The sequence below is a fragment of the Chiloscyllium plagiosum genome, unplaced genomic scaffold, assembly GCF_037043375.1.
Source record: "Chiloscyllium plagiosum isolate Xiang-an unplaced genomic scaffold, Cpla_swu_hap1 HiC_scaffold_1, whole genome shotgun sequence".
Taxonomy (NCBI): Eukaryota; Metazoa; Chordata; class Chondrichthyes; order Orectolobiformes; family Hemiscylliidae; genus Chiloscyllium; species Chiloscyllium plagiosum.
The window spans coordinates 182664196-182684028 of NW_028270139.1; positions in this window are offsets into that span (position 1 = coordinate 182664196).

Sequence of the window (19833 nt, forward strand, 5' to 3'; positions counted from 1 at the left end):
GGTGCGAGCTATGAAGAGAGGTTGAGTAGGTTAGGTTTGTTTTCACTAGAAAGGAGATTGTGGAGGGAACCTGATTGAGGTTTATAAAATCATGAAGGGTATAGACAGGGTGGATAGAGACAAGCTTTTTCCCAGGGTGAAGGATTCAATCACGCTTCCAAGGTGAGAGGTGGAAAGTTTAAGGGAGAGACACGCAGTAAGTACCTCACACAGGGTGGTTGGCATTTGGAACGCGTTGCTGGCAGACGTGGTAGAGGCAGGCACAGTAGATTCATTTCAGATGCATCAGGACAGATGCATGAGTAAGTGGGGAGCAGAGGGATACAGATGCTTAGGAATTGACCGACAGGTTTAGACAGTACATTTGGATCGGCTCAGGCTTGGAGGGCCGAAGGGCCTGTTCCTGGGCTGTAAATTTTTTGTTCTTTGAGTAGTAGGGGCGTGGAACGGCCTGCCATGCAACAGTAGTAGACTCAAACTTTAAGGGCATTTAAACAGTATTTGGATAAACATATGGATATCGCGAGAGGCAGGAGCCGGGAGGAGGTGACGTTGGTGCGAGGTGATTGTCGGGAAGGTCAATAAGTATATTTAAACTTCTTACCTCAGGCCAGCGAGGGAGGAGCGAGCAAAGGACTTCTGGGAAGGGTAAGTAGAACAGTTTATATTTGCGTGGTTGCGTTACCCGAGACACTACTCGGGTAGTGTTTCTCACCCATCCTCCTCCTCTAACCTAAAAAAACGTTGTGGGAGCCAGATTGACAATGTGAGGTAACCAGTTTATTTCCTAATCTTTTTTTTAGTAGTCACTTCGGGAGTTAGAATATTGGGAATGGAGTTTAGGGCAGTGGAATGTTTCTCCTGCAGAATGTGGGAGGTAAGGGTCACCACTAGTGTCCCTGCTGACTACATCTGGGGGAAGTTCACCCAACTCCAGCTCCTTGAAAACCACGTTAGGGAACTAGAGCTGGAGTTGGATGAACTTTGGATCATTCGGGAGGCAGAGGGGTCATTGACAGGACTTTCAGAGAGGTAGTCACTCCCCAGATAAAAGAAAAAGACAGATGGGTGACAGTTAGGGGACGGAAAGGGAACCGGCAGGCAGTGCAGGGATCCCCTGTGGCCATTCCCCTCAACAATAAGTATACTGTTTTGGATACTGTTGGGGGGATGACTTACCAGGGGAAAGCAGTGGGACACCTGCTCAGAAGGGAAGGGGGAAGAGGAGCAGAGCAGGAGTCACTTGGAACTCGATAGTTAGGGGGACAGATAGGAGGTTCTGTGGGGACGAGAGAGACTCACGGTTGGTGTGCTGCCTCCCAGGTGCCAGGGTCCGTGATGTCTCTGAGCGTGTTTTTGACATCCTTCGGGGGGAGGGAGAGCAGCCCCAAGTCGTGGTCCACATTGGCACCAATGACATAGGTCGGAAGAGAGATGGGGACTTGAGGCAGAAATTCAGGGAGCTGGGATGGAAGCTTAGAGCTTGGACAAACAGTTGTTTTCTCTGGTTTGCTGCCCGTGCCACGTGCTAGTGAGGTGAGGAATAGGGAGAGAAAGGAGCTGAACATGTGGCTACAAGGATGGTGCAGGAGGGAGGGTTTCGGGTTTTTGGATAATTGGAGCTCTTTCTGGGGTAAGTGGGACCTCGACAAGCAGGATGGTCTTCATCTAAACCAGAGGGGTACCAATATCCTGGGGGGGAAATCCGCTAAAGCTATTAAAGGTGGATTTAAACTAATACAGCAGCGGGATGGGAACCACAATTGTAGGACAGGTACAGAAGAGGATGAGAGTAGAGAGTTCCCAAATCAAGTATCTGACACTGGCAAGCGAGAACCTGGTTTGAAGTGTGTGTACTTCAACGCGAGGAGCATCTGAAACAAAGTGGGTGAACTGGCAGGGTGGGTTGGTACCTGGGACTTTGATGTTGTGGCCATTACGGAGACATGGATAGAGCAGGGACAGGAATGGCTCTTGCCGGTTCCGGGATTCAGATGTTTCAGTAAGAACAGAGAAGATGGTAAAAGAGGGGTAGGTGTGGCATTGTTGATCAGGAACAATATTACAGTTGTAGAAAGGATGTTTGGGGACTCATTAACTGAGGCAGTATGGGCTGAGGTTAGAAACAGGAAAGGAGGAGAAGTCATCACGCTGGGAGTTTTCTATAGGCCTCCGAATAGTCCCAGTGATGTAGAGGAAATGATAGCAAAGATGATTCTCGATAGGAGTGAGAGAGACAGGGTAGTTGTCATGGGGGACTTCATTTATCCAAATATTTACTGGGATCACTACAGTACGAGTACTATAGATGGGTCAGTTTTTGTCCAGTGTGTGCAGGAGGGCTTCCTGACACAGTATGTAGAAAGGCCTACAAGGAGCGAAGCCACTTTAGATTTAGTACTGGGTAATGAGCCCGACCAGGTGTTAGATTTGGAAGTAGGTGAGCACTTTGGTGACAGTGATCACAATTCTGTCAGGTTTACTTTAGTGATGGAAAGGGATGGTGTACTCCACCAAGCAAGAGTTACAGCTGGGGGAAGGGAAATTACGATGCAATTAGGAAAGATTTAGGAAGCGTAGAATGGGGAAGGAAACTGCAGGGGATGAGCACATTAAAAATGTGGAGCTTATCCAAGGAAAAGCCTCTGTGTGTCCTAAATAAGTATGTACCTGTCAGGCAGAGAGGAAAGACATAGAATGCGTCCGTGGTTTACTAAGGAAGTGGAATCCCTGGTCAAGAAGAAGAAGGCTTATGTTAGGACAAAATGTGAAAACTCAGTTAGGACCCTTGAGGGTTACAAGGAAATCAGGAAAGACCGAAAAAGAGAGCTCATAAGAGCCAGGAGGAGACATGAGAAGTTGTTGGTGGATAGCATCAGGGTTAACCCCAAGGCTTTCCATAGGTATGTCAGGAATAAAAGAATGATGAGAGTAAATTAGGGCAAATCAAGGATAATAGTGGGAAATTGTGTGTGGAGCCGGAGGAGATAGGGGAAGCAATAAATAAATACTTTTCGACAGTGTTCACTATAGAAAATAAAAATGTTGGTGAGGAAGATACAGAGATACTTGCAACTAGACTAGAAGAGATTGAGGTTCACAAGAAAGAGGTATTAGAAATATTGCAGAGTGTGAAAATAGACAAGTCCCCTGGGCCGGATGGGATCTATCCTGGGATCCTCTGGGAAGCAAGGGAAGAGATTGCGGAGCGTGTGGCATTGATCTTCAAATCATCATTGTCTACAGGAATAGTGCCTGAGGACTGGAGGATAGCAAATGTGGTTCCCTTGTTCAAAAAGGGGAGTAGAGACAACCCTGCTAATTACAGACCAGTGAGTCTCACTTCAGTTGTTGGTAAAGTGTTGGAAAAGGTTATAAAAGAGATAGGATTTATAACCATCTCGAAAAGAATAATCTGATCAGGGACAGTCAGCACGGTTTTGTGAAGGGTAGGTCGTGCCTAACGAATCTTTTTTTTTGACAAAGTGACCAAACAGGTAGATGAGAGTAAACCAGTTGATGTAGTGTATATGGATTTCAGCAAGGCGTTCGATAAGGTTTCCCACAGTAGGCTATTATACAAAATGTGGAGGAATGGGACTGTGGGAGACATAGCAGTTTGGATCAGGAATTGGCTTGCTGAAAGAAAACAGAGGGTTCTAGTTGATGGAACATGTTCATCTTGGTGTCCAGTTACTAGCGGCGTTTTGCAAGGGTCGGTGTTGGGTCCACTGCTGTTCGTCATTTTTATAAATGACCTGGATGAGGGCTTAAAAGGGTGGTTTAGTAAATTTGTGAACGACACTAAGTGGAGTTGTGGATAGTGACGAAGGATGTAGTAGGTTGCAGAGAGACATAGATAGGATGCAGAGCTGGGCTGAGAGGTGGCAAATGGAGTTTAATGTGGCCAAGTGTGAGGTGATACACTTTGGACGGAGTAATCGAAATGCAAAGTACTGGGCTAATGGTAAGATTCTTGGGAGTGCAGATGAGCAGAGAGATCTCGGTGTTCATATACACAGATCCATGAAAGTTGCCACCCAGATTGACAGGGTCGTTAAGAAGGCATACAGTGTTTTGGCCTTTATTAATAGAGGGATCGAGTTCCGGAACAATGAGGTTGTGCTGCAGCTGTACAAAGCTCTGGTGCGGCCACACTTGGAGTATTGTGTACAGTTCTGGTCACCGCATTATAAGAAGGATGTGGAAGCTTTGGAAAGGGTGCAGAGGAGATTTACTAGGATGTTGCCTGGTATGGAAGGAAGGTCTTATGAGGAAAGTCTGAGGGCCTTGAGGCTGTTCTCGTTAGAGAGGAGAAGGTTGAGAGGTGACTTAATAGAGACATACAAGATAATCAGAGGGTTAGATAGGGTGGACAGAGAGAGCCTTTATCCAAGTATGGTGACGGCGAGCACGAGGGGACACAACTTTAAAGTGAGGGGAGATCGATATAAGACAGATGTCAGCGGTAGATTCTTTACTCAGAGTAGTAAGGTATGGAATGCTTTGCTTGCAACGATAGTAGATTCGCCAAGTTTAAGTGCATTTTAGTCGTCATTGGACATGTATATGGACGTATATGGAATAATGTAGGTGGGATGGGCTTCAGATTAGTATGACAGGGCGGCGCAACATCGAGGGCTGAAGGGCCTGTACTGCGCTGTAATGTTCTATGTTCTAAAATGGAATAGTGTCGGTTCGGTGGGCTTCAGATTGTTACACCAACCTGTGGAACCATCAAGGGCCGAAGAGCCTGTACTGCACTGTAACGCTCTACATTCTGTAATTGACAAAAATGGGCTGAGTTGGGCATCCCCCAAGTTTCTGGAGCTCAGGGAGAACCCCTCCATGATACAGTACGTCTCCATGTTCAGGAAGGCTACAAGCCTAATGCCAAAAAGCATCCAAAACACTCCCTCAGCAAAGTCAGGAAAGAAAATGCAGACACAGACTCCGACTCTAACCCACAAAACCAGACCTGAGTGCGACTGACCCTACGTACTCATTTTCAGAGCCAAAGATGATGGGGTCCCTATCAAGTGACAAACAGGATCATTAATATTAACATCTAATTCATACTTGAAATACCACAGCTCTACCAGCAACTTTGCTTACCAGAGCTTATCAGTATTTGTGACAAGCCTACTCTGTGCATCAAGTCGAGAACACTGGAAGGGTCAGGGAGGATACCGCTCACTAAAACTATTGCTAATAGACCAAACTCTTGCTGGATGATGTAAAAACAATGACTGCAGATGCTGGAAACCAGATTCTGGATCAGTGGTGCTGGAAGAGCACAGCAATTCAGGCAGCATCCGACGAGCAGCAAAATCGACGTTTCGGGCAAAAGCCCTTCATCAGGAATGAAGGGCTTTTGCCCGAAACGTCGATTTTGCTGCTCGTCGGATGCTGCCTGAATTGCTGTGCTCTTCCAGCACCACTGATCTTGCTGGATGATGTCTGACTTATGCGAGTTTTGGGGCTGCTTGCCCATGGATCCTTGAACGCAGGTTAATACCATAATTGAGAAGGCATAGAAGTCACTTGCGTTTATCAACCATGGTAGTGAGTATAAAGTCCAGGGAGGCTCTATTGGAGCTGCCCAGGACTAGTTAAGCCACAGCTGGAGTACTGTGTGCAGTTCTGGTCACCACACTATAGGAAGAAAGTGATTGACTGGAAGGAGTACACAGGACATCCACCAGGGTGTTTCCTGGATGGAGCATTTCAGCTATAAAGGAGGCTGGATAAGCTCAGGCTGTTTTCGTTGGAGTAGAGAGAATGATCTATAGAGATCAAAGGTTGAGGGGCACAGACTGATAGAAAACAGCTTTCCCACTGAGTAGAACATAATGGCAGCACAGCAGCAGCTTGGAGCAGCCTCTCCTGATCTTGGGCTATTTAAAGTTCAGTTTTCTAAAGGCACAGGAGGAACAGGAACAGGAAACCTGGTGTTTGCAGATACTGTTACAGTCTGCAAACACTGCTACAGTCCAGGATCCAGCCAAAAACCAACCGAATGGAGAGCTGTTGAAGGAGTTACATGATCTTGGCTCGCTGCGGAGATCAGGCCTTCAGTCCTCAGCCTCGCCTGATGCCGGTGGCTGGGTGTTGAAACATTAGAAGCGGTGTACAAGGAAGGGGAAGCGGGGTAAGGCAGGCAGGAGTTTGTATTAGGCTAAAAGCAAACCCTAGCCGGCCAGCTCTCCCACCCATTCTGCTCTCCAGTGTCTGCTCCCTGGACAACAGGTTGGACTGCATCCATCTGAGGCAGGTTTCTCTGTGAGTTCAGAGACTGCTGCATCCTGGTTTTCATGGAAACATAGCTCAGTGACAGAGTTCCAGACACCGCCATCCAGCTAGACCGGCTCGCCTTGTTTCATGCTGACAGAAATGCAGCTCTGTGCAGTAAGGCTCGGGATGGGATTCTGTGTCTACATCAACACAGAATGGTGCAAGGACTCTGCTCGTCTCCAGCTACTGCTCATCACTGGTGGAGTTTGATATTGTTAGATGCAGATCTTTGTATTTGCCACGGGAGTTTACTGCTGTCCTTATAGTCAGGGTGTATATTCCTCCCAGTGCCAATGCTAAGGGGGCACTGTGTGAACTGTATTGGGCTATTAGTGGACTGCAGAATACACACCCTGATGGACTGTTTATTTTTGCTGGAGATTTTAACCATGTGAATCTCAAGACTATACTCCCTAAATTCCATCAGCATGTGGACTTTGCAACGAGAGTTGGGGGTGGGGGGGAAATACCCAGGCCAGGGGATTCAGAACACAGCCAGGGTAACTGAAGAAGGTGGAGGAGTGTAAGTCAGTTGATCAGACTGTGTTAGTGAAGAAGATTCTGTTGGAGTGTGGCAGATTCCAAGCAGCAGACGTGTACTGGCTGCAGGATTTCCCCAGCGCTGGGTATTTCGATGTGACCTTCAGGAGCGTGAAGCAGTGAGAGCAGCTCCTGAAGGTATTCAAGGAGAAGGAGGGGGAGCCTCTGTTCTCCATCCTGTCTGCGGTGCCATTGATTGTGCTTCCTGCACAGAGGAGTCAGGTTGTTACAATCCACATGTACAACCCCCCCACGTCCCAGCAGCTGATGTCCTGACCTTCCTGAGAAGGTACGTCCAGTTGGAAGGAGACAGCACTGATGTAGTGGAGCCATTCCGAATCTGGACCAGTAAGCGGCAGGTCAAGGTAACCCTGAGGGTGGACCCCAGTGGGAACATCCTCCACCCACCCTCCAGCTTCGCAATCGGAGGGAGCAGGGGCTACCTCACACATGCAGGGCAGCTTAAAGTGTGCCGAACCTGCGGGAGGTCAGGACACATGGCAGTGGGCTGTGAGGTGACCATCTGCAGGAACAGGAAGCAGGAGGGTCACCTGACCAAGGACTGTAAGGAGGTTAAGAATTGTGTGGAGAGGCAGGTCACATGTACAAGACCTGCCCAAGACGAAGGACTGCCACCAACACACAGATGGCTGGAGGAGGCATTGTGAGCCGTGGACCCCCAAAGACTAGCAGGTCCAACCAGACAGCAGGGAAACGGAGTCTGGGGGCACCCAGAAGGAAGGACAGGCTGAGGTGGAGCAGACAGCAGCCAGCGGAGAGGTACAGCAGCTGACCTAAGCTCCAGCTGGACAGACAGAGGCAATGGAGGAGGAGGGAACCAAGGAGGCAGAGGAGTAGATACCTGTGAAAAACAGGAAAAAGGAAAACCCAACAGGTCCCCAAAACCTCCCAAAGGGGGAAACAGCAGCTGCATGGGGAGGATACAGGCAGCTCTTCAGACGGTGAAGAGGGGCGCAATGAGGGTCATCACCAGAAGAAGAGATAGAGTGCCGCGGGGAGAAAGGAGGGTAGCACCCTTCCAACCAGGAAACGATGAACTCTCTGACGTAACTGGCAAAGCCCAGCACACACCCGGGAGGTACCCACATCTCCAGGTAACTTCTTGGCCTTTTGGCTAAAAAAAAGTGTCTGTTCTTATCAGGATGAGTATCGAGTTGCGAGTCAGAGCTAGTAGAGATCATCGCTGCATTGTGTTTGGATGTTGGAGGATCATTTGGTTATGCTGACCTGCTTTTGGTGGATCTTCATGCTGGCTTCGGCCTAACGCCAATTCAGGGACCACCCAACCTCAGAGCTATGGCCTCAACAGCTGCCCGCAGCCCTGGGCAGGGCGTTCTCAACACAGTCCGGGTATCTGTCAAGAAGGTGGAAGAGCGTACACCAGTCGATCGGACGGTGTTCGTCAAGAAGATTCTGCTCGAGTGCTATTGGTTCGCCGCAGCAGACGTGTACTGCCTGCAGGATTTCCCTGGGGCAGGCTACTTCGATGTCACCTTCAGGAGCGTGAAGCAATGTGAGCAGCTCCTGAAGGTCTTCAAGGAGAAGGAAGGGGAGCCACTGTTCTCCATCTTGTGGGCAGTCCCATTGTGTGTGCTTCCTGCACAGAGGAGCCGGGTTGTTACAATCCACATGTACAACCCCCACGTCCCAGCAGCCGATGTCCTGACCTTCCTGAGAAGATACGTCCGGGTCGAGGGACAAAGCACCGATGTGGTTGACCCTTTCGGGATCTGGACCAGCAAACGACATGTCAAGATAACCCTGAGGGTGGACGCCAGCGGGAATATCCTCCACCCACCCTCCAGCTTTGCTATCGGAGGGAGCAGAGGGTACCTGACTTATGCAGGGCAGCCGAAAGTGTGCCGAACCTGTGGGAGGTCAGGCCACATGGCGGCGGACTGCAAGGTCACGATCTGTCGCAATTGCAAGAAGGAGGGCCACCCGACCAAAGAGTGCAAGGAGGAAAAGAACTGCAATCTGTGCGGGGAGGCGGGCCATGTGTACAGGGCCTGCCCAAGACGAGGGGCCGCCACCTACGCGCAGATGGCCGGAGGCGGGCCGCAAAAGGACGGCAAGGCACCGCAAACCGGCAAGGAAATGGTGGCAGGAGGCACGCGACAGGAAGGACAGGCCGGAGCAGAGCAGATGACAGCTACCGGAGAGGTACAGCTGCCGAGCGAAGCTCCGACAGGACAGGAGGAGGAGGCGGAGAAGGGAAAGAAGGAGGCAGAGGAATGGACCGTGGTGAAAAACAGGAAGAGGAAAACCCACCCGGTCACCAAGACCTCCCAGAAAAAGGGGAAAAGGCAGCTGCAGGTGGAAGACACGGACAGCTCTTCGGAGAGTGAGGACGGAAGAAAGGAGGGTCGTCACCAAAAGAAGAGGCAGAGCGCTGCGAGGAGAAAGGAGAGCAGCAACTGCCAACCAAGGGACGAGCCTCCTGAGGAAATGGGAAACCACCACCCCCCACCAGGTGAAAGCCAGGAGGGCCCCACCGCCCCACAGCTCCAGGTCACTGGGAGCAGCGACCCTCTGACAGCCCCGCTGTCAGATATAGAAACAGACAGCGTGGACCCTGGTCTCGGCCCGATGACACCGAAGCGGGCAAATGGGCCGAGTGAGGAACTGGACAGCTACCTCAGCCCAGCGAGGGTCCAGCAGTTTGCGTACTGCACGGGGATGCAGACAGCTACCCCAGAGGGGCAGGACCAGGGACAATCGGACATGGGTAACCTTACAACCTGTTAACAAAATGGGGTTTAAAATTGCAACCATCAATGTGCGCAGCATAAAATCTGCTGCGCGATGTGTTTCAACACTGGCCTTCCTGGCCAACGTGAAAGCTGATGTCCTGTTTCTGCAGGAGTGTGGGATACCGCACCTCAGCAGTTACAGGAGATGGTCGAGCTTGTGGGCCCATGGGCCGTCAGTGTGGTCGGGGGGCAACGATAACCGCTCCTCGGGCCTGGGTATTCTGTTACGGGGAGGCAACTTCACCATCTCCGAGGTTAAGGAGGTGGTGAGCAGGAGCCTCCTTGTCACCGACGTCATACAGGAATGCTCCCCTGAGACTGATTAATGTGTATGCCCCAGTGGGTAAGAGTGAACGGTTGGCCGTCCTGCAGCAGCTTCCACTGTTGCTGGCTACGTCCAGGCTGGTCATTCTGGCTGGAGACTTCAACTGTATCATCGATGCAGATGGACGATCCGGCGGGGGGACAGTAAACTGGACGCCACGTCCAGAGCCCTGATGGACACGGTAAAAGATGCCAAGCTGCACGACGTCTTCATCACCCCTGCAGACGGAGCGCAGCGTAGATACACCTGGTCATGGGCAGACGGGTCTATCCGCTCAAGGATAGATTACCTGTTTGTGTCCTGAACGCTCTCGGTCAGATCCACCGACGTCAAGCCAGTGTTCTTCTCTGACCACTGCCTCCTGCTGGCCGACTGTCACCTACAGGACAAGCAGCGGGCTGGTAAGGGAACGTGGAAGCTGAACACTAAGCTGTTGACCCCAGGAAACACTGAGAAGCTCAAGAGGGACTACGCAGGTTGGAGAACCGTGAAGCCCCTCCTTTGAGTCCCCAGCGGACTGGTGGGAAACAGTAAAAGGGAACATCAAGAGGTTCTTCATCCTCAAAAGGTGTTCAGGAGGCGAGAGAGAGACGGGGAAAACTGTCCCAGCTCCAGGAAAGTATGCAGAACCTGCTCCTGCTGCAGACGTTGGGGGTCGATGTCACGGAGGACCTCAAGGAGGTGAAGGGCCAGCAAGCCTCACTCTTTGCCTCGGAGGCCTCCAAGATAATCTTCCGGTCCAGGGTCTGCTCCGTGGAGCAGGACGAGACGTGCTCATGTTTCTTCTTCCAGAAGGTGCACAAAGAGAGCTCCGTGCTCAGCAGCCTGAAGGAAGAAGATGGCTCGGTAACGTCATCTCAGGCTGACATCATGAGGATCAGCAAATCCTTCTATGCCAGTCTGTATGACTCGAAGCCAACCGACAGCGCGGCCCCCCAGTCATTCCTGTCCTCGATCACGGAGGTCTTAGACGACGGAACACGGGAGAGGCTGGACCAGCCACTATCTCTGGATGAGCTGACCAAGGCCCTCGAGTCCTTCGAAAAGAATAAAACTCCCGGAAGCGATGGCTTACCGGTCGAGCTCTATTCCGCTCTTTGGGACTTGATTGGCCGGGACCTGCTGGAGGTGTATGTCAGTATGCTTCGGGCAGGTACCATGAATGAATCCATGAGGAAAGGCATCATCACCCTCATCTACAAGCAGAAGGGGGAAAGGGAGGAACTCAGAAATTGGAGACCAATCTCACTGTTAAACACAGACTACAAAATCTTGTCAAAGGTCATCGCCAACCGGGTCAGGTCTGCTCTGGGATCGGTGATTCACCCTGACCAAACCTGTGCTGTACCGGGCAGGAAGATCGCTGAGAGTCTCGCACTCCTCAGGGATACGATTGTCTACGTGCAGGACAGGGGGGTGGACACCTGCCTTATCAGCCTGGACCAGGAGAAAGCCTTTGACAGGATTTCACATACATATGAGAGATGTCCACTCCAAAATGTACTTTGGGGAGGGAATCTGCAATTAGATCAGATTGCTCTACACCAACATTGTCAGTGCAGTCTCAATCAATGGGTGGGAATCAGATAGCTTCCCAGTCAGACCTGGAGTCAGGCAGGGCTGCCCTCTCTCTCCTGCCTTGTTTATGTGCTGCATAGAGCCATTTGTCGAGCCCATCAGGAAGGATGCGTGTCTGAGACGGGTGACTATTCCTGGCAGCGGGGGCCTGCAGGTTAAGGCTGCCCTGTACATGGATGACTTCGCCATTTTCTGCTCGGATCCGCTGTCCGTGCACAGACTCATGTGCATCTGTGACCAGTTCGAGCTGGCCTCGGGGGCCAAGGTAAACCGAGGCAAGAGCGAAGCCATGCTCTTCGGGAACTGGGCCGACCAATCCTCGATCCCCTTCACCGTCAGGACTGAGCACCTGAAGGTGCTGGGTATTTGGCTCGGGGGGAGAGCTGGGGCGTGCGCCAAGACCTGGGAGGAGTGGATCAGGTAGGTGAGACAGAAACTGGGCAGATGGGAGCAACGGTCGCTCTCTATCGCGGGTAAGAACCTGGTCATCAGGTGTGAGGTACTCTCAGTATTGTTATACGTGGCACAGGTCTGGCCTATCCCCAGAACCTGTGCCGCCGCAGTCACCCGGGCCATCTTCCACTTCGTGTGGAGATCAAAGATGGACCGGGTCCGAAGAGATGTAATGTACAAAGACCGGTGCAATGGGGGAAAAAACACGCCCAATGCCACCCTCACCCTGATGGTCACCTTTGTGTGTGGCTGCATCAAGCTGTGCGTGGATCCCCGGTACGCAAACACCAAGTGTCACTACGTACTGAGGTTCTACCTGTCCCCGGTGTTGCGAAGGATGGGCCTGGCCTCGCTGCCGCGGAACGCTCCGAGTAGTTGGACCGTTCTGTATCACCTGTCCTTCGTGGAGAGGTTTATGAAGAAAAACACCTTTGACCACAAGTCCATCAGGAAGTGGTCAGCACGTAGTGTCCTTGAGACCCTTCGGGAAAAGGAGAGGGCGGATCCTGTCGAGCGGTTCCCTGAGCAGACTGTCAAAGCCATTTGGCAGAAAGCCTCATTGCCAGAACTTTCCAACAAGCACCAAGACATGGCTTGGCTGGTGGTGAGAAGGGCTCCGCCTGTGAGATCCTTTATGCACGCCCGGACTCTCAGCCACACCGCACGCTGCCCTCGAAGCGGCTGCGGGGGGGACGAGACTGTCACACACCTCCTTCTGGAATGTGCCAATGCAGAAGAAGTCTGGAGAGGAATGCAGTGGTGTTTGTCGAGGTTCGTCCCAAGCAGCGCCGTGACACGGGACTCCGTGCTCTACGGTCTGTTCCCTGGGACGCACACCGAGACGAACATCAACTGTGCCTGGAGGATCATGAACTCGGTGAAGGACGCTCTCTGGGTGGTCCGAAACCTGTTGATCCTCCAGCTGAAGGAGTTGACCCCGACCGAGTGTTGCAGACTGGCACATTCCAAGGTCCAGGACTGTGTTGACGGACACGCTGAAGCTTGGGGCAGCTGCTGCCAAGGCGCGGTGGGGAAAGACCACCGTGTAACATCTGCCTGCCTAAAGAAGAACAGGGGGCCACGTAGTCATTTGGGCTCCGCTGGCGCCTCAGCTAAAAATGTAATCGAACCGACCTCCTCACTCTCTCAGCAGAGCAGGTAAGGGCTGTTTGAAGGCTCGGTGACGTTTATTTAACGGCTTAAAAAAAACTTTCAAATTTAAATAGAGCGCGGTGCGGACCCGGAAGCTGGTGTAGCGCAAGCTTACCTGGGTAGGTTTTTTTCCCTATAAAAGTGCGCAGGAGAGGCTTGAAGTGTGTATACTTCAATACATGAAGTATACGGAATAAGGTAGGTGAACCTGCAGCGTGGGCTGGGACCTGGGACTTCGATGTTGTGGCTATTACGGAGACATGGGTAGAACAGGGACAGGATTGGCTGTTGCAGGTTCCAGGGTTTAAATGTTTCAATAGGGTCAGAGGTGGGGGTAAAAGAGGGGGAGGTGTGGCATTGCTTGTCAAAGATAGTATTACAGCGGTGGAAAGGACGATGGATGAAGACTCGCCATCTGAGGTAGTTTGGGCTGAGGTTAGGAATAGGAAAGGTGAGGTCACCCTGTTAGGAGTCTTTTACAGGCCTCCTAATAGTCCTAGAAACGTAGAAGAAAGGATTGCGAGGATGATTCAAGAGAAGAGTGAAAGTAATAGGGTGGTTGTTATAGGGGACTTTAACTTTCCTGATATTGATTGGGAAAGCTATAGCTCAAGTTCGTTAGATGGGTCAGTGTTTGTCCAATGTGTGCAGGAGGGTTTCCTGACACAATATGTAGATAGGCCAACAAGAGGTGAGGCCATACTGGATTTGGTTCTGAGTAACGAACCAGGCCAGGTGTTAGAATTAGAGGTAGGTGAGCACTTTGGGGACAGTGACCACAATTCGGTGACTTTTACTCTAGTGATGGAGAGGGATAAGTGTGCACTGCAAGGCAAGAGTTATAGCTGGGGGCAGGGAAATTATGATGCGGTGAGGTATGACTTAGGATGCGTGGCTTGGAAAACTGGCTTCAAGGCTTGAGCGCAATTGATATGTGGAGCTTGTTCAAGGAGCAACTATTGAGTGTCCTTGATAAGTATGTACCCGTCAGGCAGGGAGGAAAGAGTTGTGTGAGGGAGCCGTGGTTTAATAAGGAATTGGAATCCCTTGTTAAAGGGAAGAGGGTGGCCTATGTAAAGATGAGGCGTGAAGGTTCAATTGGGGCGATTGAGAGTTATAAGGTAGCCAGGAAGGACCTGAAGAGAGAGCTAAGAGCAGCAAGGAGGGGACATGAAAGGTCCTTAGTTGGTAGGATTAGGGAAAACCCTAACTCTTTCTATAGGTATGTCAGGAATAAAAGAATGACTGGGGTAGGAATAGGTCCAGTCAAGGATAGTAGTGGGAAGTTGCGTGTGGAGGCTGAAGAGATTGGGGAGGCACTGAATGAATACTTTTCGTCAGTATTCACTCAGGAACAGGACATTGTTGCCGATGTGAATACTGAGTCACAATTAATTAGAATGGACGGCTTTGAGGTATGTAGGGAAGAGGTGTTGGAAATTCTGGAAAGGGTGAAAATAGATAAGTCCCCTGGGCCTGATGGCATTTATCCTAGGATTCTCTGGTAAGCAAGGGAGGAGATTGCAGAGACATTGGACTTGATTTTTATGTCCTCGTTGTTTACAGGAGTAGTGCCAGAAGATTGGAGGCTAGCAAATGTGGTTCCCTTGTTCAAGAAGGGGAGTAGGGATAACCCTAGTGACTATAGGCCGGTGAGCCTCACTTCTGTAGTGGGCAAAGTCTTAGAGAGAATTGTAAGGGATAGGATTTATGAACATCTGGATAGGAATAATGTGATCAAGGATAGTCAGCATGGTTTTGTGAAGGGCAGGTCGTGCCTCACAAACCTTATTGAATTCTTTGAGAAGGTGACTAAGGAGGTGGACGAGGGTAAAGCAGTAGATGTGGTGTATATGGATTTTAGTAAGGCGTTTGATAAGGTTCCCCATGGTAGGCTACTGCAAAAAATAGGGAGGTATGGCATTGAGGGTGAGTTGGAGGTTTGGATTAGGAATTGGCTGGCTGGAAGAAGACAGAGGGTAGTAGTTGATGGCAAAGGTTCATCTTGGAGTGCCGTCACTAGCGGTGTTCTGCAAGGATCTGTTTTGGGACCATTGCTGTTTGTCATTTTTATAAATGACCTGGAGGAGGGGCTAGAAGGTTGGGTGAGCAAGTTTGTGGATGATACGAAAGTCAGTGGAGTTGTTGACAGTGAGGAAGGATGTGTCAGGTTACAGCAGGATATAGATAAGTTGCAGAGCTGGGCAGAAAGGTGGCAAATGGAGTTCAATGTAGGTAAATGTGAGGTGATTCACTTTGGTAAGAGTAACAAAAAGATGGGGTACTGGGCTAATGGTCGGATACTTGGTAGTGTGGATGAGCAGAGGGATCTTGGTGTCCATGTACACAGATCTCTGAAAGTTGCCACCCAGGTAAATAGTGCGGTGAAGAAGGCATATGGCGTACTGGCTTTTATTGGTAGAGGAATTGAGTTCCGGAGTCCTGAGGTCATGTTGCAGTTGTATAAGACTCTGGTGCGGCCACATCTGGAGTATTGTGTGCAGTTTTGGTCGCCATACTATAGGAAAGATGTGGAGGCACTGGAACGGGTGCAGAGGAGGTTTACCAGGATGTTGCCTGGTATGGTAGGAAGATCGTATGAGGAAAGGCTGAGGCACTTGGGGCTGTTTTCATTGGAGAAAAGAAGGTTTAGGGGTGACTTGATAGAGGTGTACAAGATGATTAGGGGTTTAGATAGGGTTCACCATGAGAACCTTTTTCCACGTATGGAGTCAGCTATTACGAGGGGGCATAGCTTAAAATTAAGGGGTGGTAGGTATAGGACAGATGTTAGGGGTAGATTCTTTACTCAGCGAGTCGTGAGTTCATGGAATGCCCTGCCAGTAGCAGTGGTGGACTCTCCCTCATTATGGGCATTTAAGCGGGCATTGGATAGGCATATGGAGGATAGTGGGCTAGTGTAGGTTAGGTGGGCTTGGATCGGCACAACATCGAGGGCCGAAGGGCCTGTACTGCGCTGTATTCTTCTATGTTCTATGAATCGGTAATTGGATCAGACTGCTCTACACCAACATTGTCAGTGCAGTCTCAATCAATGGGTGGGAATCAGATAGCTTCCCAGTCAGACCTGGAGTCAGGCAGGCTGCCCTCTCTCTCCTGCCTTGTTTATGTGCTGCATAGAGCCATTTGCCGAGTCCATCAGGAAGGATGCGAGCCTGAGAGGGGTGACTATTCCTGGCAGCGGGGACCTGCAGGTTAAGGTCTCCCTGTACATGGAAGACGTTGCCATTTTCTGCTCGGATCTGCTGTCCGTGCACAGACTCATGTGCATCTGTGACCAGTTCGAGCTGGCCTCGGGGGCCAAGGTAAACTGAGGCAAAAGCGAAGCCATGCTCTTCAGGAACTGGGCCGACCAATCCTCGATCCCCTTCACCGTCAGGACTGACCACCTGAAGGTGCTGGGTATTTGGTTCGAGGGGGGAGGGAGGCAAGCTGTGGCATGTGCCAAGACCTGGGAGGAGCGGATCAGGAAGGTGAGACAGAAACTAGGCAGATGGGAGCAACGGTCACTCTCCATCGCGGGTAAGAACCTGGTCATCAGGTGTGAGGTACTCTCAGTATTGTTATACGTGGCACAGGTCTGGCCTATCCCCAGAACCTGTGCTGCCGCAGTCACCCGGGCCATCTTCCACTTCGTGTGGAGATCAAAGATGGACCGGGTCCGAAGAGATGTAATGTACAAAGACCGGTGCAATGTGGGAAAAAACACACCCAATGCCACCCTCACCCTGATGGCCACCTTTGTGTGTGGCTGCATCAAGCTGTGCGTGGATCCCCGGTACACAAACACCAAGTGTCACTACGTACTGAGGTTCTACCTGTCCCCGGTGTTGCGAAGGATGGGCCTGGCCTCGCTGCCGCGGAACGCTCCGAGTAGTTGGACCGTTCTGTATCACCTGTCCTTCGTGGAGAGGTTTATGAAGAAAAACACCTTTGACCACAAGTCCATCAGGAAGTGGTCAGCACGTAGTGTCCTTGAGACCCTTCGGGAAAAGGAGAGGGCGGATCCTGTCGAGCGGTTCCCTGAGCAGACTGTCAAAGCCATTTGGCAGAATGCCTCATGGCCAGAACTTTCCAACAAGCACCAAGACATGGCTTGGCTGGTGGTGAGAAGGGCTCTGCCTGTGAGATCCTTTATGCACGCCCGGACTCTCTGCCGCACCGCACGCTGCCCTCGAAGCGGCTGCGGGGGGGACGAGACTGTCACACACCTCCTTCTGGAATGTGCCTATGCAGAAGAAGTCTGGAGAGGAATGCAGTGGTGTTTGTCGAGGTTCGTCCCGAGCAGCACCGTGACGCGGGACTCCGTGCTCTACGGCCTGTTCCCTGGGACGCACACCGAGACGAACATCAACTGTGCCTGGAGGATCATGAACTCGGTGAAGGACGCTCTCTGGGTGGTCCGAAACCTGTTGATCCTCCAGCTGAAGGAGTTGACCCCGACCGAGTGTTGCAGACTGGCACATTCCAAGGTCCAGGACTGTGTTGAGGGACGCGCTGAAGCTTGGGGCAGCTGCTGCCAAGGCGCAGTGGGGAAAGACCACCGTGTAACATCTGCCTGCCTAACGAAGAACAGGGGGCCACGTAGTCATTTGGGCTCTGCTGGCGCCTCAGCTAAAAATGTAATCGTACCGACCTGTAAATAGGAATGATTACTCTGTTTTCGGTATCAAACAAATGGAATGTTTACATATGTATGGCATGTCCAGTTGTATAGATCAACGTATTTATAAATAAAGTATATTTTTGAAATAAAAAAAGGGATGTGTACTGCCTGTGCACAAGAATGGCATGACCAATTGTATAGAGATCCAAATAATTTTATGAATAAAGCATATTTTTGAAATTAAACAAAGGATGTGTACTGCCTGCAGGACTTCCCTGGGGCAGGCTACTTTGACGTCACCTACAGGAGTGTGAAGCAATGCGAGCAGCTCCGCAAGGTCTTCAAAGAAAAAGGAAGGGGAGCCTCTGTTCTCCATCTTGTCGGCCGTCCTGTTGCGTGTGCTTCCTGCACAGTGGAGAAGAGTTGTTACGATTCATATGTACAACCTCTATGTTCCAGCAGCTGATGTCCTGACCTTCCTGGGAAGGTACGTGCAGGTCGAGGGAGAAAGCACCAATGTGATTGACCCTTTCGGGATCTGGACTAGCAAATGGCAGGTCAGGGTAACCCTGAGGGTCGACGCCATCTTCCACCCACCCTCCAGCTTTGCTATCGGAGGGAGCAGAGGGTACCTGACGTACGCAGGGCAGCCGAAAGTGTGCCGAACCTGCGGGAGGTCAGGCCACATTTCGGCGGACTATAAGGTTACTATCTGTCGGAACTGCAAGCAGGAGGGTCACCCAACCAAGCAAAGAAGCCAAGAAGTACAATCTGTGCGGAGAGGCGGGCCACGTGTACAAGGCCTGCCCAAGACGAGGAGCCGCTGCCTATGTGCAGGTGGCCTGAGGTGGACCGCAAAAGACCAGCAAGGCAGCACAAACCAGCAAGGGAACAGTGTCTGGGGGCACGCAAAAGGAAGGACAGGCTGGAGCAGAGCAGAGGACAGCCACCGGAGGTACAGCTGCTGATCGAAGCTCCTACAGGACAGACGGACGCAATGGAGGAGGAGGAGGGAACGAAGGAGGCAGAGGAATGGATTCCTGTAAAAAACAGGAGGAAGAAAACCCACCAGGCCGCCAAAACCTCAGAAAGGGGGAAATGGCAGCTGCACGGGGAAGACACAGCCAGCTCTTCGGAGGGTGAGGACAGGCACAAGGAGGGTCGTCACCAAGAGAAGAGACAGAGTGCTGCGGGGAGAAAGGAGGGCAGTACCTGCCAAACAAGAAAGGACAAACCTCCTGAGGCAACTGGTAAAGACCACCCCCCCCCACAAAGTGAAAGCCAGGAGGTACCCAGGTTACTGGGAGCAGCCACCCTCTGACAGCCCCGCTGTGCGAACCTTGGTCCCGGCCCGATGACACCGGAGTCGGAAAATGGCCCCAGTGAGGAGCTGGACAGCTACCTCAGCCCCGCGAGGGTCCAGCAGTTCGTGTTCACCATGGGGGATGCAGACAGCTACCGCAGAGGGACAGGACCAGCGGCAAATGGACATGGGTAACCTCAAAACTGTTAAAAATGGGGATAAAAATCACAAGTATTAAATGTGCTTGGCATTAAATCTGCTACGTGATGTGTTTCTACGATGGCCTTCCTAGCCAACATTAAGGTGCAGGCTCGAAGGGCTGAATGGCCTACTCCTGCACCTATTGTCTATTGAAGCCGATGTCCTGTTTCTGCAGCAGTGGGGGTTACCGCACCACAGCAGCTACAGGAGATGGTCGAGCTTGTGGGCCCATGGGCCGTCAGTTTGGTCGGGGGGCAACGATAACCGCTCCTCAGGCCTGGGTATCCTGTTGTGAGGAGGAAACTTCACCATCTGAGGTTAAGGAGATGGGCAAGCACCTCCTCGTCACTGATGTCATGTACAGAAACACTCTAGAGACTAATTAATGTGTACGCCCCAGTGGGTAAGAATGAACGGTTGGCCGTCCTGCAGCAGCTCCCACTGTTGCTGGCTACGTCCAGGCTGGTCATTCTGGCCAGGGACTTCAACTATATCATTGATGCAGATGGACGATCCAGCAGTGGTGGGGTGGCGGGGGGAAAAACAGTAAACTGGACGCCATGTCCACAGCCCTGATGGACACGGT